The following is a 27057-nucleotide window of genomic DNA, read 5'->3' as shown; positions in this document are numbered from 1 at the left end:
TGATGTAAATGACGAGTTGATGGGTGCTGACGAGTTGATGGGTGCAGCACAGCAACATGGCACAAGTATACATATGTAACAAACCTGCACGTTATGCACATGTACCCTAGAACTTAAAGTATAATAAAAATAAATAAATAAAAATAAATAAATAAAAGAATAAATGATGGAATTTTGGGGATAAAGTGGAATTTAGAAATCAATCTTGAATTTAGGTAAAAATAACCTGCTCATTTTCTAAATGTAGATTCTTAGTCCCCAGGAATTAAGCATGTTGCAAAAATCAACCAGCAAGTGAGCACTGGTGAACTCTTCCTGTTTCCGCAATTGTGACAGTAGGGCTTTTGCTAAGTTGTTGTCTTCCAGTGTACATAGTAGACAGTTAAGTGACAGGAGCTCTACTCCACTCCCCTAACTGTTTTCAAGGGAATATTTAAACTCACTGTGTGGCCTAAGTACAAACAATCATCATTTAAACCATTTGTTTTTTGGAGGAGGGGGTTGAATCTTGAAAACTGAGAGATGAATTTGCAGCCTGTGTTACAAAATTTGCACATATTCCGGTGGGAAATTATACCCTAACTCCAGGTACTTTGTAAAGATGTTGACAGCTGGCTGGGTGGGGTGGCTCACTCCTGTAATCCCAGCACTTTGGGAGGCCGAGGTGGGTGGATCACTTGAGGTCAAGAGCTCAAGACCAGCCTGGCCAACATCGTGAAACCCTGTCTCTACTAAAAATACAAAAATTAACCGGGTGTGGTGGCACGTTCCTGCAGTCCCAGCTACTCAGGAGGCTGAGACAGGAGAACTGCTTGAACCTGGGAGGTGGAGGTTGCAGTGAGCCAAGATCGTGTCACTGCACTCCAGCCTGGGCTACAGAGCAAGACTCTGTCTCAAAGAAAAAAATATATATATTGACAGCTGTCTGACTTCCCCTTCTGGGAAGATGGAATAGATGTACTTTTTTCCATTCTTCTCTTTAAGTATAACTAAAAACTCTGGGGGCTCACCCTATCTAAGACAAACATAAGAAGACTATGAACAGTGGACAGAAGGCAGACTGTGTTCCCTGGGTACTGAGGAGTGGCATGGTGTTGAGTTCTCTTAGGTTTTTTTGTTTTGTTTTGTTTTGTTTGCCTCATATATTTGAGTCTCGAAGGTGAAAAAGTTGGCAACCTGGAAATACCAATTGTCACAGATGAAAATGTTCCCATCTCCAAAACCAACAAAAGCCAAAGGACTAGGAAAAGAGCACCCAAACAAGACAGACAATTTTTACATGATAACTGCTCTACTGCATCCAAACAACACAGAAAAAGTCTGTGGCCTCCACCCCTACCTGGAAGAGGTTAAGCAGGAAGCTGAGACTTTTATCCTTAATGGCCAGTAATGAGCCCTTCACCTCTCTTGTGGTGTAAGTGGGGCCACTTGGAGAGCCAGACCAACAAGCACCTGCAAGAAACAAGGAAGCTCCCTCCCAGCCAGTGTAGTGTCAGAGGAGGCCTAGTGGAGAGTAAAAATATTCACCACTGCCCAGTAGCAATGAGGCCACCTCCACTGCAGAGTCAGCAGAGATCTTGTGGGGAGCTGGAATTTCTACCAGGCAGCAACAAGGAACTCCCTCCTCAGGTATCAACAGAGGTCAAATGCCTCTCTTTGGCAGCAATAAATCCAGAGTGTTACCAGAGAGAGCCAGCTAAAACAGAGGTTTAAATAAGATTCAGAGTCTCAGAACATAATACAATAATACACAAGTATCAATACAAATTTGCTCATCATACCAAGAACCTGGAACATCTCAAACTGAATGAAAAAGGCAATCAATATATGCCAAGACTGAGAGGGCAGAGGTGATGGAATTATCAGGCAAATATTTTAAAGCAGCCATGATTAAAAAATATATTTCAATGAGCAATTTCAAACATACTAGAAACAAATAATAATAATAAAAAACCCTTAATGAGGAAGTAAAAAGTCTCTGCAAAGAAATAAAGGATATAAAGAAGAACCAAGTAGACATTTTAGATGTGAGAAATGCAATAACTGAAGCTCAATAGCAGGACAGAAGGAAAAAAATCAGTGAGCTGGCAGATAAAACAATAGAAATTACCTAGTGTGAACAACAGAGAGAAAGTAGAGTGGACTGAAAGTGAATAGAGCCTCAGGAAGCTATGGGACTATAATACAGGATCTAAATTTATATTGTTAAAGTTACAGAAGGAAAGGAGAAAGAGAGTTGAAAAAGTACTTGAAGAAATAATGGCTGAAAACTCCCCAAATGTGACAATAGACACAAACAAACAAAAACCTCAGTGAATACCGAACAGGATAAACCCAAAGAAATCCACACCAAGACGCATCCTAACTAAAGTCTTGAAAACAAAGGAAAATGATACTATACCTGCAGAGGGAAAACAATAAGAATGACAGATTTCTCAACAGAAATTATACAGGTGAGAACAAAAAATAGCATGTATTTTTTTAGGTGCTGAAAGGGAAAAACTGTCAACTCAGAATCCTGTTTTGTGAAAATATTCTTTAGGAATGAAGGAGAAATCAAGACATTCTCATATGAAGGAAAATTAAGAATCTGTTGCCAGGAGACCTTTGCTAAAGGAAGTGATAATAGAAGAAATCTTAGAACATCAAAAAGGAAGAAAGAACATGGCAAGCAAAAATATTGATAAATACAACAGGCTTTCTTTATCCTTTTCTAAATATATTTTTAAAATTATGTTTCACAGTTGAAGCAAAAATTATAATACGTTTGATGTTTTAAATGCATGTAGAAGAAATATTTAAGACAACTATATTGTGAATGGGATAAAGGAAGGTAAGTTTACTATACTTCACTTGAACTGGTAAAATGATTATACCAGTAGAGTGTGATAAATGTTATGACTGTAAAATGTCATACCTACCAACCACTAGAAAAAGCTATACAAAGAGATATATTCTAAAACACTCTACATAAATAAAAATGAAATTCTAAAAAATGTTCAAGTAATCTACAGGAAAGTAGGACCAATAATCTATAGGAAGTAAACACAGAAATAAAAAATAGTAAAAAATTTCATATTTAAGCCCTAACACATCAATGACATTAAATGTAAATGGCCTAAATACACCAATTGAAGATACAAATTAGCAAAGTGGATTAAAAAACATATGCTAGTCATATGCTATTTACAAGAAACTCACCTCAAATATAATGATACAGATAGGTTGAAAGTAAAAGTATAGAACTATATATATCATGTGAAAATTAATTTTAAAAATCAGGGTTAGCTATATGAATATCAGATAAGCTAGATTTCAGAGCAAAGAAAATCACCATAATTGGAGAGAGGCATTACATAATGATAAACAGGTCGATCAACAAAGAAGGCATAGTGATTCTAAATGTGTATGCAGCAAACAACAGAGCTTGGAAATATGTAAATTTTAAATTGATAAAACTAACACTGAAAACAGAGAAGCCAACAATTAGAGATGGAGACTTCAACAACCTCTCCCAACAACCAATAGAACAACTAGGAAGATAATCAACAATGATGTAGAAAAAATCATCACCACAGTCAAACAACAAGATTTAATGGACATTTATAGAACACTTCGCCCAACAACAGCAGAACTCAAATGGCAACAGAATATATATTGAGACCATATTCTGGGCTATATAACAAACCTTAACAAATTTAAAAGTTGTGAAATTAAAGAGTGTGTTCTCTACAATGTAATCAAACTAGAAATCAATTAAAAGAAAAATAAACAAGAAAAACTACAAACACGCTGAAACTAAATAGCACACTTCTAAATAATCCAGACGTCAAGGAGGAAGTCTGAAAGGAAATAAAAATTCATTGAACTGAATTAAAATGAAAATACAGTATTTCAATTATGGGAAACTGCTAAAGTAGTAAATAGAAGAAAATTTATAGTACTAAATGCATACATTGGAAAAGAGGAATAGTCTCAGACCAATAATCTAAGTTCCCACCATAAGAACTCAGAAAAAAAGCAAAATAAACCCAAAGCAAGCAGAAGGAAGGAAATAATAAGGATCAGAACCAAAATCAATTAGGTTGTAAACAGAAAAACAATAAAAATAAATGAAACAAAGTCTGGTTCCTCAAAATGATTTAGAAAATGAATCTTCAGAACTTAAAGTATAATAATAAAAAAAAAAGAAAATGAATCTTCAGCAAGACTGACAAGGGAAAGAAAAAAGAAAACACAAATTGTCAGTATCACCAAATACACAGACAATATCAATATAGACCTTGTCTACATCAAAAGAATAATAAAGTGAATACGATGAATATTTATTTTTTCATTATTTCAACTTTTATTTTAGATTCAGAGGGTACATGTGCAGATTTGTTATGGGGGTATATTGTGTGATGCTGAGTTTGAGGTAGAAATGATCCCATCACCCAGGTAGTGAGCATAGTACTCAATAGGGAATTTTCCTGCCATTGCTCCCTCCTCCTTTTCTCCAATACTCCCCAGTGTCTATTGTTCCCATCTTTATGTCCATGTATACCCAGTGCTTAGCTCCTACTTATGAGTGAGAACATGTGGTATTTGATTTTCTGTTCCTGTGTTAATTCACTTAGGATAATGCCCTCTAGCTGTGTCCATGTTGCTGCAACAGACATAATATCATTCTTTTCAATGGCTGTGTAGTATTCAGTGATGTATATGTACCACGTTTTCTTGATTCACTTCACCATTGTTGGGTGCCTAGGTTGATTCCATGTCCTTGCTATTGTGAATAGTGCTGTAATGAACATATGAGTGCATGTGTCTTTTTTGCAGAGCAATTCATTTTCCTTAGGGTATGTACCCAGTAATGGGATGGCTGGGTGGAATGGCAGTTCCGTTTTCAGTTCTTTGAGAAATCTCCAAACTATTTTCCACAGTGACTGAACTAATTTACATTCTCACCAATAGTGTATAAGTGATCTCTTTGCTCCACAACCTCACCAACACCTGTTATTTTCTGTCTTTTTAATAATAGCCATTCTGATTGATGTGAGATGGTATGTCATAGTGGTTTGATTTGTACTTCTCTGATGGTGAGTAACATTGAGGATTTTTTTATATGCTTGTTGGTTGCTTGTATGTCTTCTTTTGAAAAGTGTCTATTCATGTCCTTTGCTCACCTTTTGATGGGGTTATTTGTTTTATGCTTGTTGAATTGTTTAAGATTCTGGATATTACACCTTTGTCAGATGCATAGTTTACAAATATTTTCTCCCATTCTGTGGGTCGGTTGTTTACTCTTGATGGTTTCTTTTGCTGTACAAAAACTCTTTAGTTTAATTAGGTTCTACTTGTCAATTTTTGTTTTTGTTGCAATTGCTTTTGAGGACTTAGTCATAAATTTCTTGCCAAGGTTGATGTCCAGAATGGTGTTTCCCAGGTTTTCTTCTAGGACTTTCATAGTTTGAGGTCTTACATTTAAATATTTAATCCATCTTGAGTTAATTTTTATATATGGTTAAAGGTAGGGATCCAGTTTCATTCTTCTGCATATGGCCAGGCAGCTATTCCAGCAACATGTATTAAATAGGGAGTCCTGTCCTCATTGCTTATTTTTGCCAACTTTATCAGAGATCAGATGGTTTTAGGTGTGAGGCTGTATGTCTGAGTTTTCTATTCTGTTCTGTTGGTCTTCTGTGTCTGTTTTTGTACCAGCACCATGCTGTTTTGGTTATTGTTGCCTAGCTGTATAGTTCAAAATTGGGTAATGTGATGCCTTTGTTCTTTTTGCTTAGGAACACTTTGGCTATTTGGGCTCTTTTTGGTTCCATAATAATTTTATAATACTTTTTTCTAATTCTGTTAAAACTGATGTTGGTAGTTTGATAGGAGTAGTGTTGAGTCTGTAGATTGCTTTCAGCAGTATGGCCATTTTAACAATGTTAATTCTTCCAGTCTATGAACATGGAATGTTGTTTCATTTGTTTATGTTATCTGTAGTTTCTTTCAGCAGGGTTGTGTAGTTCTCCTTGAGATATCTTTCACCTCCTTGGTTGGAAATAATCCTAGGTGTGTGTTTGTGTGTCTCTATTGTAAATGTGATTGCTTTCTTGATTTGGCTCCCAGCTTTAACAATATTGGTGTGCAGAAATGCTACTGATTTTTGTGCATTGATTTTGTATCCTGAAACTTTACTGAAATTATTTATCAGGTCTAGGATCCTTTTGGCAGGTATTTTAGGATTTTTTACGTATAGAATCATTGTGAGTGAAGAAAGATAATTTGGCTTTGTCTTTTCCTATGTGGATACCTTGTATTTCTTTCTCTTGCCTGATTGCTCTGGCTAGGGCTTCTAATACTATGTTGAATAGGACTGATGAGAGAATGGGCATCGTTGCTTGTTCCTATTCTTAAGGAGAATGCATCCAGCTTTTTTCTCTTCAATATGATGTTGACTGTGTTGGATAAATTCCTGGAAATGCACAACCTCCCAAAATGGAATCAGGGAAGAAATTGAAACTCTGAACAGAGCAATATCAAGTTCCAAAATTGAATCAATCATAAAATCCTACCAACCAAAAAAATCCCTGAAACAGATGAATTCACAGTCAAATTCTACCAGACATACAGAGAAGAGCTGGTACCATACTGAAACTATTCCAAAAAACCAAGGAGGAGGAACTTCTCCCTAACTCATTCTACAAAGTCAGAATCACCCTGATATCAAAACCTGGCAAAGACACAGCAAAAAAAGAAAACTACAGGCCAATCTCCCTGATGTACATAGATGTGAACATCCTCAACAGAATACTATTAAACCAGCAGCGCATCAAAAATTTAATTTACCACAATCATGTAGGCTTTATTTATGGAATGCACGGTTGATTCAATATACATAAATCAATAAATGTGATTCAACACATAAACAGAATTAAAAACAAAACCCATACGATCATCTCAGTAGACGTAGAGAAAGCATTCGATAAACTCCAACATCTCTTTATGAGAAAAACCCTCAACAAATTAGGCATTGAAGGCACATACCTAAAAATAATAAGACCTGTATACACATATAAATTTGACAACTTAGATAAATTTAGAGAATTTCAGTTTCTTGAAAGTATAAGGTACCATAGCTCACTCAATATAAAATAGATCATTTAAATAGCCTTATAACTATTAAAGAAATTGAAAAATTAGCCACTGTCCCCAAAAATAAATCTCCAGATCCAGTGGCTTCACTGGAAAATTCTAACAAATGGATAAAGAAGAATTAAAACCAATTTACATAATCCTGCAGAAAATTTAGGAGGAGGGACTACTTCTCAATTTATTTGATAAAGCTAGTATTACCCTGATGCCAAAGAAACAAAGACAGTACAAAAAAAGATAAAGGGAGAAAATTACAAACCAACATGTCTCCTGAGTATAGATGCAAAAATCTTGTATAAAATATTAACAAAATCTAGCAATATATAAAAAGAGTTATACACTATGTGCAAGTGAGGTTTATTTCAGGGATGCAAAGCTGGTTCAGTTTTAAAAAAACAATCAATGTAATTCACCTTATTGAAAGAGTAAAAAAGAAAAATTACATAATCATATCAACCAATGAAGAAAAAGCATTTGACAAAATTCAACATACGTTCCTAATAAAAATTATCAAAAAACTAGGAATAGAGGTAACTTCCTCAACTTGACAAAGAGCATGTACAAAAAACCTACAGCTACCACTGTACTTATTGGTGGAGGACTTAATGCTTCCCCTTTAAGATAAGGAACATGCCAAGGATGTCACTCTCTCCACTCTTAATCAGCTTGATACTAGAAGTTCTAGATTATGCAATAGATGAGAAAAGGAAATAAAATGCATATAGTTTGGAAAGTGCGATGCAAACTACTCTTATTTGCAGAACTACTCTTATTTGCAGAAGTCATGATAGTCTACATGGAAAATCCCAAGGAATCACCAGAAAACCTCCAGAATTAAAAGCAAATTTAGTTTTAGATCCAAGATAAACCTACAAAAATTAATTTGTGTGTGTGTGTGTGTACACACTAGAAACAAACATGGACACGTACGGATCCTGTGATAAATTGTATCAAGTTAAAATATATGGACACACAGATACTGTGATAAATTGTGTCAAATTAAAATATGATATTGCTTAGAGTCACTCAAAAACAAATGAAATATTTAGATGTAAATCTGGCAAAACAGATACCAGACTTGTAAGCTCTAAATAAATGGAGAAACATACAGTGTTCATGGATTGGAAGACTCAATATATGAAAGATCTCAATTCTACCCAAATTGATATGTAAAATATAATGCAATTCCTATCAAAATCCTAGCAAGAAATCTTAGATATCAACAAGATTGTTCTAAAATTTTTAGCAAGAAGTAAAGGAATTAGATAGCTAAAACAATTTTGAAAAAGAGTAAAGTGCAACCAATTTTGAAAAAGAATAAAGCGCAAAGAATAAAGTGTACTGGGTCTAGTACATTTCAAGACATTGTATAGCTACAGTAATCACAACTGTGGTATTGGCCGAGTGATGGATACATAAATCAATGGAACATAATAGAATCCAGAAATAGGCCCATACAAATATTCCAAAATATATTTTCAATTGAACTATAATTTACATAGCATAAAAGTCACCCTTTTAAAGTGTAAAATTCAGTGGTTTTTAGTATATTCACAAGGTTGTGCAACTATCACCTCTGTCTAATTTTAGAGAAGTTTCATCGCTTCAAAAAGAAGCCCCATTCTCTCAACCTCTAGCAATCACTAATAAACTTTTTTCCCCTATGGATTTGACTATTCTGGACACTTTATGTGTCCAGATGGAATCATGCAATGTGTTGCCTTTTGTGTTGAGCTTTTTCAACTTGGCATGTTTTCAAGGTTCATCCATGTTAAGCGTGTATCAGTATTTCATCCACTTTTATGGAAGAATAATATTTTCATGTTTTTGTTTGTTTACCCATTCATCAGTTGATGACCTGAGTTGTTTCCACTTTGGCTATTATAAATAATGCTGTTGTGAACATTCATTAACAAGTTTTTGTGCAGAAATATGTTTCACCTCTCTTGGGTATATACCTAAGAGTGGAATTGCTAGTTCATGTAGTACTTCTGTTTAACCTTTTGAGAAATTGCCGAACTGTTTTCTAAAAAGGCTATATCATTTTACATTCCCACCAGCAATGTATGAGGGTTCCAGTTTCTTCACATCCTCATCAATACTCATTATTACCTGTCTTTTTTAGCATAGCCATCCTAGCCATCCACAAATATCATTGTGGTTTTGATTTTTATTTTCTTGATGGTTAATGATGTTGAACGTCTTTCCACAGGCTTATTGGCCATTTGTGTATCTTCTTTAGAGAAATGTCTATTCAAATCCTCTACCCATTTTTATTTGGGTTACTTATCTTTTTACTACTAAGTTGTAAGCATTCCTTATATATTATGAATATAGTTCACTTACTATATATATGATTTGTGAATATTTTCTCCCATTCTCTGGATCGTGTTTTTACTTTATTAATAATATCCTTTGAAGCAGAAAAATATTTAATTTTAATTTATCTATATTTTGTCTGGTTGCTTATACTTGAGTTATCATTTCTAAGAAACCATTGCCTAATCCAAGGTTGTAAAGATTTACACCTATATTTTCCTCTAGGAATTTGATACATTTATCTCTTAAATTGAAGTCTTTGGTGAATTTTGATTTAATTGTTGTATATGAAGTAAAATAGGACTCCAACTTCATTCTTTTGCATGTGGATGTCCAGTTGTCTCAGCACCATTTATTGAAAAGACTACTGTTTCCTCATTTAATTGTCTTGGTATCCTTGTCTGTAACCAATTTGCCATAAACTTAATGGCTTATTTCTGGATTTCATTCCATTACATTGAGCTATGTTTATCCTAAGGCAGTACAAGAATGTTTTGGTTATTCTAACTTTGTAGTAAGTTTTGAAATTGTGATGTGGGGTCCTCTAGCTTAGTTTTCATCTTTTAAGATTATTTTGGCCATTGTTGCCTTTGTATTTCCTTATGAATTTTAGGATAAGCTTATACATTTATGCAAAAATCATTAACAAAAGAACAAAAACAGCTGGAATTTTGATGGGGATTGTATTGAATCTGTAGATCAGTTTGGAGAGTACTGCCATTTTATTATTGACTAATAAGTCATTTAATCCACAAACATGGGATATCTTTCCATTTATCTGCATCTTTAGTTTATTTCAATAATGTTTGTAGTTTTCCATGTACAAATCTTGTAATTTTTTGTTAAATTTATACTCAAGTATTTTTTTCTTTCAATGATATTGTAAATAGAATTTTTAAAGTTTCCATTTTGGATTGTTCATTGTTAGTATATATAAAGACAATTGTTTTTTATATTGATCTTTTACTGCAAACTTCCTGAATTCATTTATTCTAATAATTTTTTATGGACTCCTTAGGATTTTCAGTATACTAGATCATGTCATCTTTGCATAGAGATAGTTTTACTTCTTCTCTTAATTCCTTTTTTTCCTTCTTCTTGCCTGTCTAGAATCTCCAGTACAATACTGAATAGAAATGATGAGAGATCCTTGTATTGTTTTTGATCTTAGGGGGAAAGCATTCAGTCTTTATTCATGAACTGTGATTTTAACAGTGAGTTTTTCATATATAACTTCTATCAGGTTGAGAAAGTTCCTTTGTAGTCTTAGTTTGTGCTTTTATTATGAAAGGGTGTTGGATTTTGTCAAATAATTTGTCTGCATTTATTAACATGACTACATGGTTTTTCTTTAGTCCATTAATATAGTGTACAATTCAGATAGACTTTTAGATGTTATACCAATTTTGCATTCCTGGAATAAATCCTAACTGGTTATGGTATTTGATCATTTTTATATGTTGCTGTATTTGATTTTCTAATATTCTGTTGAGGATTTTTGCATCTATACTCATAAGGAATATTGGTCTGTACTTTTCTTGTGATATCTTTATCTGGTTTTGGTATCAGGTTACTGCTGCCCCATAGAATTAGTTATAACTTATGTCCCTGAGTTGCATAGTCCTGTAATATTTACTAGGTTGTGTTTCATAGCCTTTATTCTGTTTATGGCCCCATGCTGGTCCTCATTAGCCCTCCATTGAAAGCCAGGCATTCCAGAAGAATGTGTCACAAGATAGGATTGTGGTTTCTAGCCCTGGAATAACCATTCCAAAACTCTTGTCTTACCTGCTGATGGAGAGAGCAGTAGGATACTGTATAAGGAGGCTTGCACCAATGTTTAAAGAGCCATCATAGAAAAGGACAAGAGTTTGGAAGATGCCTCCAAAATGGAAACTGGTCACTCTATCAGTCAGTCCTGTACCCACAAAATGAGTCTTTTTTTTTTTTTTTTGAAATGGAGTCTCACTCTGTCACCCAGGCTGGAATGCAGTGGTGCGATCTCGGCTCACTACAAGCTCCGCCTCCCAGGTTCATGCCATTCTTCTGCCTCAACCTCCCGAGTAGCTGGGACTACAGGTGCCTGCCGCCATGCCCGGCTAAATTTTTGTTTTTGTTTTTGTTTTAGTACAGACAGGGTTTCACTGTGTTAGCCAGGATGGTCTTGATCTCCTGACCTCATGATCTGCCCGCCTAGGCCTCCCAACACAAAATGAGTCTTATCTCTCCCTTTCAGTGTTCATTGACCTGGTCTGTGCTGAGCCAGAAGTGGTCAGAGAGATCCATCGTCAAGAATTTTGAGAGTTCATTCAGTCTTACCTGCACTCTTGTAGCCTAATAGCATTGAGGCTGCTCTCCACCTTTAGGGTATATGTCTTAGACCTTGGTAGTGCCTAGTGTCAGAGGCCAGGAGCCTCACTTCTCAGAGATGTGCTTAAACTTTTCTTGGAGCACTGGCACACCCTCTGAATTAGATATTTTAAAGTAATCATAATTTTCATATAATGTTTAAAGTTATATTTGCATTAAGTATTGTTAATTCTAATAATGAGTAAGCCAGAATTTAAATGAGAACAGAATACATAGCATTTCTAGGACTGCTCTAGAATAAGGGGTCCTCTGACAATCTAGACGAATTTAGATGCAGCAAAATGGGCAAAAGTCTCATGCATTCTGATCTTTCTGATTTCTTTTTTTTTTTTTTTTTTTTGAGACGGAGTCTCGCGCTGTCGCCCGGGCTGGAGTACGGTGGCGTGATCTCGGCTTACTGTAAGCTCCGCCTCCCGGGTTCACACCATTCTCCTGCCTCAGCCTCCTGAGTAGCTGGGACTACAGGCGCCCGCCACCGCGCCCGGCTAATTTTTTGTATTTTTAGTAGAGACGGGCTTTCACCATGGTCTCGATCTCCTGACCTTGTGATCCGCCCACCTCGGCCTCCCAAAGTGCTGGGATTACAGGCGTGAGCCACCGCGCCCGGCCTCCTTCTGATTTCTTATTTATTAACCCATCATTGCAAAGTTTGTAGCTAAGCATTAAGAACCTTTTCGTGCAAGGATTGGCAAGATATATACTCATGGGCCAAATCTGGACCACAACCTGTTTTTGTAAATAAACATTTATTGGAACACAGCTGCCCCACTTCTTTATGTTTTATCTATGGCTGCTTCAGTGCTACAAAAGCAGAGTTGAGTAGTTATGATAGAGACTGGCCCAAAAAGCCAAAATGTTTACTATCTGGAATTTTACAGAAAATGTTTGCCAACATCTGTTTTAGAATCACAAAATCACTCAAAATATTTCTTTGCTAAATCACATTTCAAAAGTTGCCCTGTAGGTTTATGCTTTCATATGTCCTTGTCACTGGAAAATTCCTCATCACATGGTTATGTTCTGCATTTCACTGTCTAAAACTTTGAGGAGAAACTCTGAGAAGAAGCCACCCAATTCCGAATCTCATTCTATAGCAAAAGCTGTTATATAAAACTCCCATATGTCTTTACCTTTATGAATTTTAAAATGACATCTCATAAACTTGACCTTCAAGAAATATATTCAAGGTTTCAGGCAAGAAAATACCAAACTTTGCAAAATATTATTTAACTTGTTTTAAGATTAGGGAAACGGATAAGATATACTATTTTGAGAACTGCTGTGTACCAGGCATTGTGCTAGAGACTTTACAGTCATTTATTGTTGTTCTCCTTTTATATCATTTATATATTTTATAGATAAAGAACCTGAGGTTCAAGATTAAATGACTTGCCCAAAGTTACACCACTGGGTCTGTCTGGTTCTCAAAAGTAGGCTTCTTTTATTACCTCAGTTGTTCTTAAAGGAAGGCTCCTAGAAAACAACATTAGCACTGCCTGGAACTTGTTAGAAATGTGAATTCTCATGCTTTAGACCTGTTGAATCAGAAACTCTGGAGGTGGCATTCTGCAATGTGTGCTTGAGTGAGGCCTCCATAAAAGTCTGAGAAAACCTGGATTATACCATCCTATCATGCACCAGCTAATGTTGTGGTATGACAGTATTTAGTTCCTTTGTCTTCTCTGGGGAATTTTGGATGCAGTTCAACCAACATAACTTGATGCTGTGCCCATGTACTGATTCCTTGCTGCGCCTAAAAGTACAGGCTGTGGTGTTTCAGGACATCAGCACTGTCTGCAAGCCTGGAGCTAAGGAGGGCAGAAGAAGCAGATGTGATAGGCTTTGTTTTTCATGTCTACTCTCAGGACCTTTTTCTTTAAGGAGGACCCAAGATCACACTTGAGATATGGGCTTCAGAAAGCAAGATGAACAAATGCCATCCCCAGGTGACAGAGACGAGTCTGGGACCCAGGCTGGGAGCTGGAGGAGAACCCAAACCAGCATGCTATGCAAGCAGAATCTTGGCAAAACAGGCAAGAGAAACTAGCTCAGGAAAGGAGAAGAACAAGGTCCAAAGGGAACAAATAAGGGTTACCTTCCTTTTTTAGTTTTGCATGCCTTAGTATGCTGGGCTTCAGGATCTGATGAGAAACTTTAGGATGTGCACAATCTGGCTTTGGAGTCCAGCTGGGGAAGAAACAGACAGCAGCAGTGACTGAGTTATTCTTTCTAAAAATTAATGTTCTCATAGATGAGAAATGCTATCAGTATAGAGCGAGGCATCCTGACAGGAATTGAGGGTGACAGGAAAGGTTAGAATAATCTGTTTTTCAAGTGTGTTTGAAGGCTTCATCTCTTAGACTGTGGACAGATATAATTTGAAGGCAGATGGGAAGTGGACAGAGCAGATGGAAACTGCTTCCCCTCTAGCCCCACACTTTGTTTCCCTCTCGCTGATCCTATGTCTTCCTCCCATGACCTGGTGACAAATTGTTTCATTCTGTTGCCTTACATGTCAGTGACAGCTTCTCTGTCTTCACTGGAGTTGCTTTCTCAGGAATTAGCTCATATAAGAGTCCTGGGGCTGATCTGCCCCTGGCATTCAGCTTCCTCCCTGGAAACCACATACCTTGAGTTCAGGTGATGACTTTTTTGCCTCGGTGTAAACATGGACTGCACTATTGGTTTAAAATTCTTTACATGTACATCTACAGGGTTCAGGGATGGGGTAGATAAAGATAAAGTGAAAGTTGTGGGACTGGAAAGTCTCAGGTGTGGGTGTGTTCAGGTGGGGAGGGTGACTGTCAGTTTTAAAGGTCATGGAAACACTGGGGCACAAGGCAGGGGTTCTGTAAATCACGATAGTTGGTGCTCAAGGAACAATAGAATTGAAGAGTCAAGTATATTCATGAACTGGGTGGGTTATCAAAAGACAGATCAGCAATTACAAAGTCAGGAACCCTATAGCTTCAAGGAGAAGTGGATCAGGAAGTAAGGGCCATCGTTCTACAGGAAGCAACAGGGAAGCTAGAGGTCTGGCATTCCAACTGAGGACCTTGGCTCATGTTTCCATATGGGAATTTCTTCCCATCATTACTTTGGAAATTTACACACTCCCCCAAATCCTAAATCCCAAGAAAAATCAGTAGAAACATCATGAAAATAAGGAAAAGTATTAAAACTTTTCTGTGAGCAATATGCTTTACAGTCAATGTAGAAATGTTACTGGTTTAAAGGAAATCACCAATGTGAAGGACAAGCAGAAACAGGAAATGCTGATGCATGGAGTTGAAGGTGAAGGTCAACATTTCTAGCACTCAGGACAGGAGCACTTGGGAGAGAAATGGCCACTATTGCCATCTTATAAGTATGTGTTTCTAGCCTCCTTTGCTGCTAACATGAGTCACTTGTGCAAAAATCTACAAATATAGGTATGATATACTTTATACAAATCTTATGAGTGATGTTTTGAAACATTAAAAATTTCAGAAACAAAATAAGTTCTTAATGTGGCAGTTTCAACACCTACATCTGTGTAATACTGTTAACCTTCCTAAGAGATTCAAATATTATGTTATTCAGATTCTATCGAATAATGTTCATCCCCATTTTCCTGTGTTTGAATATTCACTATAGGCTGAAGTTCTTTGTAAATACTACTAAACCAGTATTTGTTAAAGGCATTTTTAGGTATCTGTAATAATGAGTGAAGAGTATACAGATTGTTGAAAGTGTTTAAGAAATTTATGACTTTGGGATTTCCCAAGAATTCTCAGGAATTCTGATTTCTTTCTGAATCCTCAAGATTAATATTTGTGGAGAATCCGGAAACACTAGCCTTGGCTCTAGTCCCTTCAACAGAGGAGTCAGAACCATTGTGGGTAGTGCAGCCTCCACAGAGGAGTGATGGATTTATGTGGCTGGAAGAAACAGGAATGGGAGAAGAGACCGTGAAGGCCAACTCCATGGCTCAGATGTGCACTCACAACTTGACAGCCCCAGTATCTCTAAGCAGCAAACAAGATGTGGTAGGGTGGACTTCCAGTTCTGGAATAATGATGTCTCTCTGAGAACATTTGCCTTGGCATGTGCTGAGTTGTACAGCCACATGAGCTGCAGTGAGACTCAGGGAGACACTGTCACAGAAAGAATCAGAAGGCAGAGCATGCAACTGCAGCATACAGAAATATGCTTACACTGTAATACGCGAAGACTCCCCAACACGGAGCCCGCCGTTCTGGGTTCCTTCAACCTGGCAGATTCCTCCCAGGGCTCTAATTACTCTCTTGAGAACTTGTGACTTATATTTAATTTAAAAATGTATGTGTGTGTATCTCTGTTGCACTGAAGCCAAGTTGTCATTGTCCAGATCCTTAAATGTGAAACTCATCTGTCTTTGTGGTCTGGCTTGGTTTAGTGTTTTATGGAACTTGGTTTAACTTAGTCTTCACATTAATTGTTATCCCCAATAACAGTTAATTATTTCCATTGAAACAAAGGTTCCATGAGGTAGGTCACTGATCCAAAGTCACCCAGCTTGGCAGTGACAGCAGGCGTTCATGCCCAGATCTGCCTACCCCCCATACACTTGGCCATCATGCTCCAACCCAGGGTAAATCATTTAGTGCTTCCAGTCCAGGTCTTTTGCTGGTAGGGCCTTCAAGTGACTATGGATGGCCCATCCCCTGCCTTCCTATAGTCAGGGTGTTGTAATCTCCCTACTAGAGATGAGCTGTCTGAGACATTAACATTATGCATGTGCCTCACACAAGGTCAAATAGTAAAATGTGAAAGAGAAAGCAGAGTCATAAGATTTTTTCTGTCAAACCATGTTGTTCTGTTTTTTGACTTTTAACTTTCATCATTAAGAATGGATAGTTTAGCTTAAGCGATCAATAAATTTTGGACCAGGACATTCTGAACAACATCTCAGGCTGGGGAAAGCCTCTGGACATGGGTGCAGACACAGTCCTGCTCTTTACTCTGACCAGTCTCTATGATGTGGCCACCTGGTCCTTGTATATTTGAGCCTGTCATCCATCAGAGAAACTGGAATTTGCCCAATAACATACAATGTGGCCTTTGTTTGGGCTTGGCCTTCATTTATTGGCCCAAATAAGAAGGGAGCTTATGAAAGGGACTCAAAGAAGAGCTACAAAATGACCAGAGGCCCAAAAGATATAATTTAATAAGAAAAATAGAAACACTAATGACAGATTAACTGCTAAATTATGACTCCTGCTGACTTTAACTTTCATAACAATAGTGAACTTGTTTAGTGGCACTAAGAGCTTTTAGTTTCCTTGACTTCTAACCAGGGAAGAATTAACACTCCATTGATACATACCATATATGATAGGTATATGCTTTTGTGGAGGAAGGACAATTTAGAACTATAGTGAATTAAATTATAGGTAGAATTATAAAGAGAGAGAAAGTAAAATTCAAATGAAAAGGAGGAGGAGAGAGAAGTAGGGATGAGAGTCCAGAGAAGCAGCTTTCAACCAGCTTTGGCTAAACTGTGATCTCCCAGGAGAAAGCAGGAAGCTTGGCATCTCCCATGAAACTAAAACTGAACATGCCTGTGTAACCAGCACACAGATCAAGAAGCGGGAACTGTCTGAGTTTCATAAGCCACCCTGTGCTGCCTTTTAATCACTATTCACCAAGGATAATGCCAATCTTGAATTCTAGTGATGTAAATTAATTTTGCCTATTTTTGAACTTTATATAAATAGAGTCATATGATATATCCTCTTTTGAGTCTAGTTTCCTTTGTTCAATCATGTTCAAAAGATTCACCCACATGTTGCATGTTGTACAGATTATTTTCTTTGCTCTATAGTATTCAATTTATTTATCTGTTCTACTGTCTGTGGGCATTTGGGTAGTTTCTAGTTTGGGTCTCTTATAGATACTTCTGCTGTAAACATTCTATCTTCTTGTGACCCTGTGGCTGCATTTCTGCTATGTATTTACCCAAAGATTGGATTGCTGAGTCACAGAGAATGCATGTATTAGGGCGGATATTGCCAAATAGTTTTCCTAAGCAGTTGTACCAGTTTACACTCCCACCAGTAGCATATGAGGGTTCTGATTATTCCATATGCTCATGAAAACTTGGTATCATCTGTTTTAATTTTATCTTTCTATTTTTTAAAAATATTTTAAAACTTTTTGTAGAGACGAGGTGTCACTGTGTTGCCCAGGCTAGTCTCAAACTCCTAGCCTCAAGAGATCCTCCTGCCTCAGACTCCCAGAGTGCTGGAATTATAGGCATGCTCCACCATGCCCGGCCCTTCTGTTTTCATTTTAGCCATTCTGGTGGTTAATAGATGCTAATATGAGATGCTAAGGCATGGATGAGAAAGCTAAGGCATGGAGAGTTGCCTAACATTCTCCATCTCACAAGTGGCAAAGCAGGAGTTTGAGCCCTCTTGTCCTGGCACCAGGGCAGTGCTCTTCCCACCTTGTTATCCTCCCTTCCTCATAGAAGATGCTTCATTTCCTGAGTGATGACCCACACTGTCCAGCCCTGGCGAGTCTTCTGTCCACCAGAGTGATGGTGCAGTCAGCCTTTGTGGGTCCTTGTGTTGAGCCAACTTTAGAATGTCATTTCTGGACTTTGGGAAACCACAGGCTGCCCCTAAATCTCACTTTGGCTTCAAATTTAAACTTTGCAATCCTGTTAATGAATTTCCTAATGAGCCACAAACTCAGCTCACTTTTGGTTTATGTCCTTGTCTTCTCCAGCCAGCCTCTAAGGAATTTTGACATGAAGCAGCTCTAGAAAGAGCAGCCAGTTCAAAGCAGAGCCTTTCAGCAGGAAAACAGCCAGAGTGGGCAACACTTTCGAGTGATCTGGCCCTTTCTGTAGCTCTTGAAAAGGCTGCACATGAAGACAATGTAGCTACATGGAAAAAAAAGCGATGTAGTTAAAAAAATAAAGCAGGACATAAAATATCATGATCACTGAAATTATATCTAGTAAAACACACGCATGTGCCTACCTGCATGTGTGTGTAAGTTAGAAAGCAAAAACAAAGACCTAATAGTGATTGTCTTAGGTTGGTAGGATAGTGGGTGGGATTTGCAGAATTTTTGTATTTGCAGAATTTTTGCAAAGTGTCCATTAGTTTTGTAAAGAAAAAAACCTAAATGTATAACTTCTAAAGAGATAATTTTTTCTTCATGTTTTTGCTGCCTATATCTAGAAAATAACTTAGAATTGTAATTATTTTGAAGCTCTGGAATTATGTTCAAAAATTACAGAACCAAAATGTAAAGATTAATGGCAGGACAGTCTGATGAAGTGAGTAGCAGCAGCCAATGTTCCAATGAGGAAGTGATTCTGAATCAATAAAATAGAATCTGTTCCAGAAGTAGAATTTAGGAGAGTATAATTTCTGGGTGTGTATAATATGTATACATCAATGAGTATGTATGTGTGCATGTGTATGTGTAGATGTACACATATGTTATTTATCTGTCTATCCTAATTCTTATTAGATACGTGTTTGTAAGATGAGTAGAGGTGCTAAAAAACTGCAAAGTAATATATGCTTAATGTTTGTATAATAGTAGATATGTTAAAGTACATATTTTTATATATGTGTGTATGTTTTAACAAACTTGAATCATACATACATACACACAAATCTGCATGCAAATACACAAAATGATATCATTAGCTATTTTTGGTGCATGCATTTTGAATCATTTTTCTTTATACTTTATTGTATTTGGAGAATTTTTAATGATGAACATACGTTTGTGTTTAAATGAAAAATATCAAATGGTGCCGGGTAATTTCTGAAACTTTAAGGCCCCCTGTAAGGTGGGTAAAGATACTGGAAAGGAAAAGGAAGTGTTGTAGAAAGATAGTGCTATTTTCTATTTTCCAAAGGGACATTGGATTATATTATTCAAACCTCAATTCTTTTTGCTCTTAAGTAGCTAGTGTAGTGAAAGAATTTTGAATGTTATACTAGATCTTTGGCTAATAATGAGAGTATGTTCTTAGCTTTGTTCTCTTTTCAATGGTATGTTTTATTTTCATAAAATTTATGGATTTAATAGCTTCTATTTCTTAACAGAGAAAAATTATTTTATTTTTTAATGGTACATGATTTCTTATTGCTCAAATATTTCACTGTACTAGGTGAGACATTATTCATTGTTTGCACTTAATATTTATTAAAGCAAACAATAGAATAAAAGTGCATATGAAGGCAAATAAGCATAATTTGGTTTATTGAGATTAATTTCTTTAAAAATGCTTTCTGGTTATAAATTTATGATGATATAGAAAACTAGGAAAAGGACATAGAAGTTTAAAGAAAATAAAAATTATATCTAATTTCACACCTTAGAAATAACCACTGTAAAACATTGGTAAGTTGCCTTCTTACATATTCAGCATTTTATTACCAGTTACTACTTTTAATGGATATTTATTGAGCCCCATGGTATGCATTGCTGTACTTTGGAAAAAAGCGAATGAAAAAGGTAAATAAAATCCTGCCCCACATCATTTACTGTCTGGCTGGGGTCACTATATGTGTATGTGAGGGAGTGTACAACAGGAAGGGGAGAGAATGGAAGGTAAAATAGAAGTACCTGGGTAATTTAAAAAGAAAAGAGGCTTATTTGGCTCATGGTTCTTCAGACTGTACAAGCATCTGCTCAGCTTCTGGTAACACCTCAGGAAGCTGTTACTAGTGAGTGAGTCAGGGAGAGAGATGTCAGGCTCTTTTAGGAACCAGCTCTTGTATGAACTAATAGAGTGAAAATTCACTCATTACTGTGGGGAGGGCACTAAGCCATTCATGAAAGAACCACCTCCAAGACCCAAACACCGCCTACTGGGCCCTACCTCCAACACTGGTACTGGGCCCTACCTCCAACACTGGGAATCACATTTCAACATGAGGTTTGGAGAGAACAAATATCCAAACTATATCAGGAGGAAATATAATATTTTAAAAATGTATATATATTATATATATACACACACACACATTTTTTTACAATAGACTGACTTTTTAAAGCAAATTGGCATTCTATATATTCTATACAGTTTTCCCTCACTTAACATTAAACAGTATCCTCTATCATTAGATATGGCAGCATTAGATTATATTATAAAATCATGTCACAGCATACATTACATCACATCACATTATACCATATCATATAGATACATATCAGTTATTCCTTGATTGCTGGATATTTGGGTTATGATTTTTGTATCATACATAATGCTACAGTGAACATCCTCATATATTATAAAATTTTATCTTCTCCAATTGATTTTCTTAAAATTTATTTCTGAAAGTAGAATTACTAGCTTACATATGAAAAATAAAACTTTTCCAGGCTACTGAGACACACCACCAAGTTGGTTTTTACAGAGTCATGTTGGTTACCCATTCAATATTTGCTCACTGGAGAAACATTTCATGTTTGATCCTTTTGAAACTTGCTTTGACAAAATTTGTGGACAGCATCCAAGAACACACCCTGTGTTGAGTTCTTTATGGCAAGTGCTGTCTGGCAAGGGCTCTTTATTAGTTATTGTAAATTAAGCAAATAGAGCTGAGTTTTGTGTACACCATAACAATGTTAGCAACTCTGTGGACTTAGTACCTCTCTGTGCATTCAGAGTTGGAAATGTGTGTTCAATGCAGGTAGGGCCACGTCACTACAGTTTCCTTTGATCCCATTGTATGTAAGGCATGGAAGGCAGACAAGGCCACCAATAACCATCTAAGAAACAATAAGCTCTTGAGACTTTGTGCCAAAATAAAAATGTTGTATGAACCTTGCTGCAACCAGTATTTTATATATCTCCTAGGAAAGCATTGATCCTTCAGGTCTGACAGGTCTGATCTTTGGATTTTATAGAAACAGGAATTAGCAAATTCTCCTGTTTTAGGTATGTTAATCAACAAAGACACCTAGGTTTTTTCCTTTTCTTAAACTTCATCTTTTATTGATACACAATAGATGTGTATATTTTGGGGGTACATGTGATATTTTGATACATTCATATAATGTGTAATGATCAAATCAGGGTAATTGGGATATCTGTCTCCTTAAATATTTATCTTTTATTTATGCTGGGAACATTCAATTTATTTTCTTCTCACTATTTTGAAATACGCAGTAGATTATTGTTAACTATAGTCACCTTATTGATCTATAGAAGACTAGATCTGTCTTTTTCTGTCTAACTATATATTTGTACCCATTAATCAACCTCTGTTCATCTCTCCCTCCACCGTCTCCTTCCCAGTTCTAGTAATTACCAGTCTATTCTCTATCTTTATGAAATTCACTTTTTAAACTCCCACGTATGATATGAGTGAGTGCATGCGACATTTATTTTCCTGTGTGTGATTTATTTCATTTAACATAATGACATCCACTTTTAAAAAATTAAATGAGATAGTTGTTTTCTCTGGAGTAGCTTCCAGTGTGGACGTGGTGATGATAAAGTAATCACATGAGCACACTTTTAATTCTGATGACCTTGACTCTTGCGTTCTCTAGACTCATCTGAGGCACCCATGACTGAGACCGGTTTCAAGAATATGAAGTGATCTTAATGATCTACAAATTTTATCTTTCTGATTTGGAAGAGCTGCATGCAGCGCATTAAACTTTTAAACCTAAGTGCTTTGATGGCTAACCATAATTTATGACAACACTCTCTTTTGTTCTGTATTTTTAAAATCCTATTTAATACTATTTAGTTCTATTTAATATTAAAATTTTGTGATTACCCCATCCAATGAGGAAAAACAAATGGAAAACAACTTGCTGTTATCCCATGTCGTTATTCCCATGCAGTGGTCCTGATTTTAGAGCAGGTTCTTAGGATTAAAGTGGAAGTGAACTTCCCTGTGCTTTGGGAGAGGACTCTGAGCTGATGATAGCTGACCCAGGGTGGGCTTGGGATATCATGACTCTGTATGTTGTGATGCCTCTGCCCTGTGCTTGAGTTTTTATTGCTTTCCTGTCTCTTTTCCATAAGTTATCCAGTAGAGGAACACTGTCCTATGAGATCAGTAAATCCCCCTCTTAATTAAATTTTCTGGTGCTTAGTCATCAAAAGCCCTATTTAATATTTAGGCTTGTGTGAAAAAGAGCTGGAAGGGATCTCTTTTATTAGCAATAAGATACAGACCCTTGGAGCCCTATTAAATCAACTCTCGTTAGACATTGATTCATAGCGCCAAGAGTTCATTAGCTTTCTGCTGCTGTTATGTTGCAGTTTGTATTTAAGCGGGCTTTGTAGAGACACTCAAACTTAATGGATTATGGACCCTGATCAATTCAATATGTCCTAAATTTGTGAAACTTTATAGCAGTAGGGTGTGCTTTGCAGTAGTCATGTGGTCTGGGAAAGAGAGAGAAACCAAGATAGTGTGAGGCATAAAACAGGGCCCATTTGACTCTTCACACTCTCATTCCACACAGGTCCACAAAACCAACCAAAAAAGAAAATCAGGATAGGAATTTGAAAGTACCATGTGGTATACTTTGGAACTATTAAAAAATAATACTATTGTAGGCTCATATATTACTGGTTGGGTGTTTAAGCCGTTATTCCTTCTATGGAGAGCAATGTGGCTGTAACTCAAAATTACAAGTGTGTGTAGCATATAACCTAGCAATTTCATCCACAGGAATTATCCTACAGATGTACTTAACAGATTTGAAATGGTATATATTTGAGGTTATAATTGTAACATGGTTTAAAATATACACCAATACAATATTAGGAAAACATACTACAGTATATCTAGATAATGGAATACCATGTTGTTATAAAAAAAAGAATAAGGCAGTACTCTATACTGATATACAAATATCTCCAAGATATGGCAAGTGAAAATCAAGGTTCAGGACAGTTTTGTCTGTTTTGAGAAGAAAAAAGAGGAGGAGCGGGAGAAGGGGAGGGAGGGAAGGAGAGATATTCTGTATATGCACAAAATACCTCTAGAAGCATATATGTGAAACATACAACTTTGACTATGGGGAAGGAAATTGGGTAGCTGGAGGACAGAATTTAAGAGGAAAACTTTTTGTTGTAAAACTTTTAATACTTTTCTGAATTTTGAACTATGTCATTGTAAACTCTAGCCAAAACATTTGCAAATGGAAGCTACGAAACACATGCTTGTGTGATATTGTTAGATGAAACTATGGGTTCATCAAAAGTTTATTTTTTTTCTTAGACTTTAAAATAACAACTGTATATACAATTGCAAGAAGTATTGTTGATGAGTTTCTACTTTTAATTCTAAGCAGGGTACCAAGAGAAATATTCATTTTAACACTTTCTGTCTATCACTATATGACCCTGAAACTCTCTCTCTCTATATATATACACACACACACACACACACACACATATATATATATATGTAGACTTCATTAAAACATTACTAGAATTTAATCCTTCTGCTTTTGTGGGATAGAATGTTGATAAAATATTGATTTTTGTATTAGTTTCCTAAGATCTTGACTGGGAAATGTGGAAAGAGTGTCAGAGATGATTTTGTTGAGCCCTGTTTCACCCAAGAGGAAGGACAGCCCAGGGAAATTAAGCCACATGCTTAAGGTTCACAGATAGTCAGGTGTGCTCAGCTGGTTTTATGTTTTATTTGGTTACCTTAAGAATATATCTTTGGCTGGGCACAGTGGGTCATGCCTGTAATCCCAACACTTTGGGAGGCCGAGGTGGGCAGATCACTTGAGCCCAGGAGTTCAAGACTAGCCTGGCCAACATGGTGAAACACCGTCTCTACTAAAAACACACACAAAAAAAAAAAAAAAAAAAAAGAAAAGCAAAAAGCTGTGCATGATGGCGTATGCCTGTAATCTCATGAGGAGTCTAAGACAGGAGAATCACTTGAACCTGGGAGGCAGAGGTTGCAGTGAGCTGAGATCACACCACTGCACTCCAGCCTGGATGACAGAGCAAGACTCCATCTCAAAAAAAAAAAAAAAAAAAAAAAAAAGAATATATCTTTGACACAAGAGATCACAATTGAATTTAACTTCACCCCAAATGCCTCTTAATAGGAATGTTATCAAGCCAGAAGCAGTCGGGAAAGTGCCTTCCAGTCTGTAACCCAAAGGAATTCTCAGATCTTCAAGAACTTAGAGTTACTTAAAATATTTAGTCAATTAAAAAGTTAATCAAAAGAGAGATAGCAGGTTAAAGGAAAATGAAATTAAAATAAGTGGTAAGTAATGAAAGCTTTAAAATTTGAGTTAATTTTTAAAAATGTTAATTGTTCTTATGATTGTATAACTTAATATGATGTCAAAAATAGTTCTTAAATTATAAAAAGTACTAATATTCTGAGTATAAAGGCTATGATTCTTTATTTGGTAGGGGAGAAGAGGAAAAGGAAAAATTCCATAGGCATATCTTTAGATACTGTTTTATTCTCTATGGTGATTGAGAAAATAGGATTAAGCAGTTTAAAAATATGCAGGTAATTGCCAAAAAAAAAAAAAAAAGTCGAGACTACATATTACTTCTGAATAACCAAAAAAAATAGAACAAAGATCTAAGAAAACTTTGATCCCTAGAAGGTCAAGGGAGCAACAGTAAAGCACAAAATAAAATGACACAGAAAGATCAAATACTATATATTGTCCCAGTAAATGTGAATTTGTTCAACTTCTTAAAAAATAAAGACCCTCAAATTTAATAGAAAAGCAAAGTCAATGTGATTACCAGAGACCCACCTAAACAAAGTGACATAGGAAAGATAAAAATAAAGAAATGAACATTGTGGTGGGCAGAATGTTACAATGGGCCTGAGGTCCTACCCTATCCAACCCTCTAACCTGGTGTATGCATCTTACATAATTCTCCTGAGATTATGTGGTGTGATATGATGCAGTGGACTTTAAGAAGGGAAAATTATCCAGATGGGCCTGACCTAATCACACAAGCGCTTTAAGAACAGAGTGTTCTCTGACCGCTAGGAAGGGGAGGTCAGAGAGAGAGAAGTGTGAGAGGTTATTAACTGGGGGTTCTCCAGTGCTAAGACGGAGGAGCCACATGTCCAGGACCTCAGAACAGTCCCCAGCTGACAGCTGGAAGACAGCAGGGACCTCAGTCCTACTACTGTAAGGAAACATGCTCTGCCAACAACCTGATGGAGCTTGGAAGCAGATCTTTGCCTAGTTGGGCCTCCCACATGAGGACACAGCTAAGCAACACCTTCCTTTCAGCCTTATGAGAGCCTGAGCAGACGATCCAGCTACATTGTGCCGGGCTTCTGACCCATGGAAACTGAGGGATAGTCAATTCAGTGGCAAATTGGTATTATCACTGAGTTTGTAGTGATTTGTTACATCACAAGAGAAAACTAATACAGATATATCACCCACTAGTAAATTCTAAACAAGAAGGCTGGAGTGGTGCTATTAATGCCAAAAAAGTTGGAATTCGCTAAAGGCAAAAAGCATTAAGTGGGACAAAGTAGGATTTTAATTTAAAAGGAATAACTCATAAGTATATAAAAGTAAACAATATTATATGGTTAAGATAGCCTTAGATTCAGCTTTTAATATAACAGTTTTAATACTAAGAGAAATAGAGGCTCAGCTGGAGATAATAGAACATTTGCAACAGTACAACAGGTCAAACAGACAAAAAGCAAGTGGAGTTGTGGTATATTTTAGGATGAGATTAAGCATAGCAATCATTAAACTAGGGATTTAAATGTTGGAAGATGAAACGAGTAATAAAAGAAAATTTGGGGTAATAAAGAAATTAAGAAAAGTAAAAGCAGAAATTAACAATTTAAAGAAAAAGTAGAATTAGCAAATTAAAATTCAGCTGGCTTGTTTCCTGAAAAAAATGAATAAAATACAAAAAGGAATAAAAATGAATTAAAAAAAAAAAAAGCCCTCCCAATAGTACTGTTCAAGGAAAGAAAGAGAAATGAACAACTTTAGAACATCAGGAATGAGAAGGGAGATATAAGCACTGGTACAAACAAGATTAACATTTACAAGAGAAAGCTAGTCTAAATTCTTGGTACTCAAATTGTGGTCTACAGACCAGCAGCCATGGTTTCACCTGGGAGCTTGTTAGAAATACAAACTCACTGAGTGTGGTGGTGCATGCCTATAGTCCCAGCTACTCAGGAGGCTGAGGTGGGAGCATCACTTGAACCTGGTAATTTGAGGCTA

The 27057-nt window shown here is 36.4% G+C and overlaps 1 protein-coding gene and 1 long non-coding RNA gene across 8 annotated transcripts in view; one reads left to right on the top strand and one right to left on the bottom strand.

The window, feature by feature from the left end:
- MYRIP (myosin VIIA and Rab interacting protein) overlaps nt 1-27057 on the top strand; it is a 404653-nt gene that overhangs the window by 105636 nt on the left and 271960 nt on the right. The gene's annotated exons all lie outside the window — the stretch shown is intronic.
- Nucleotides 12370-27057, bottom strand: part of LOC116273657 — a 30314-nt gene continuing 15626 nt past the window's right edge. Inside the window, exon 3 of the long non-coding RNA XR_004181964.1 lies at nt 12370-14016. This is a non-coding gene — a long non-coding RNA (uncharacterized LOC116273657). The remainder of the gene's footprint in view (nt 14017-27057) is intronic.

The sequence above is a fragment of the Papio anubis genome, chromosome 2, assembly GCF_008728515.1.
Source record: "Papio anubis isolate 15944 chromosome 2, Panubis1.0, whole genome shotgun sequence".
NCBI classification, from domain to species: Eukaryota; Metazoa; Chordata; class Mammalia; order Primates; family Cercopithecidae; genus Papio; species Papio anubis.
This window is presented reverse-complemented; position numbering and strand designations above follow the sequence as displayed.